Consider the following 1032-nt stretch of genomic DNA (forward strand, 5'->3'; position numbering starts at 1 on the left):
TTAAAATCAGTACTTTTTAATGGAAACAACATGACCAAAAATCTGTCACAGAATTTTGAGACCCATTAAAACAAAGTTTAATGAGAAAAAAAAAATAAATGAGAATGCCTGGTGAAGGTCAGTGGTAGGGCTGTCCACAGGGGTGCTGAAGTCATCTAGAACTTGAAGTCTGGTATTTCAAGCTGTTTTTAAGCTGCAAACAATTGGCCCAATGTGGAAGCTTGACCATAAAATTAATAGAAGAGGCTTGGAGGACCAGGGATGGAGTGGTAATGGTTTAGAAGTAGCATGAAGGATCAAGAAAAGTAAAGGGCCTACTCCTCAGTACTGTTGAACTCTTTATATTAAAGCTGCCTGACTCTAGGATTAGATCAAGCTGATCCACTTCCCTAAAGTTACCTATATATAATAGCAACATGTGTCTAGAATCCATGTGAAGTATACAGGCTATCCTAAAGGTTACCATACATACATAGGGAAAATGGGAAATTGTAGCTAAATGTACCTTTATTTACAAAATATTTACTAGAAAATTTTACAAAATAATTCTCTGTGTTGATATGTAAATATAAATACATTAAAATATAAAATATAATATGAGTTTCTTAATTTTTCCTATTTATGGTAAAATATACCACCCTGTATAAAGATGGTTCATATCCCACATCTTAGCTGAAGAGACAGAACAGGAAAGAAATCCAGTGGGATTGTATCTTGTATGTATTTAGCTCATGGGAATTTAAATGCATACATTTGAATTTAAAAAAGGAAATTATTTTAAAAATTATATTCTGCCCATGTCCTTTCCATGTACTGTCCACTAATTAGGCACATTTACATATCCGTATAACAGTTCAGTACTGTTTTGAAGGCTTTTTCAGTGGTATGTCTGCCCATTTTTGCTTTCCAGATTGCTGACTTTATTTTTTTTTTATTTTTATTTTTTTTTTTTTGAGACAGAGCCTCAAGCTGTCCCCCTGGGTAGAGTGCCATGGCATTACAGCTCACAGCAACCTCCAACTCCTGGGCTCA

The 1032-nt window shown here is 34.5% G+C and overlaps 1 protein-coding gene across 1 annotated transcript in view; it reads left to right on the forward strand.

Annotated features, from left to right (window-relative positions):
- CTC1 (CST telomere replication complex component 1) overlaps nt 1–1032 on the forward strand; it is a 34583-nt gene that overhangs the window by 5316 nt on the left and 28235 nt on the right. The window lies entirely within an intron of this gene.

The sequence above is a fragment of the Otolemur garnettii genome, unplaced genomic scaffold (genome assembly GCF_000181295.1).
Source record: "Otolemur garnettii isolate 467f Iridium unplaced genomic scaffold, OtoGar3 scaffold00046, whole genome shotgun sequence".
In the NCBI taxonomy this organism is placed as follows: Eukaryota; Metazoa; Chordata; class Mammalia; order Primates; family Galagidae; genus Otolemur; species Otolemur garnettii.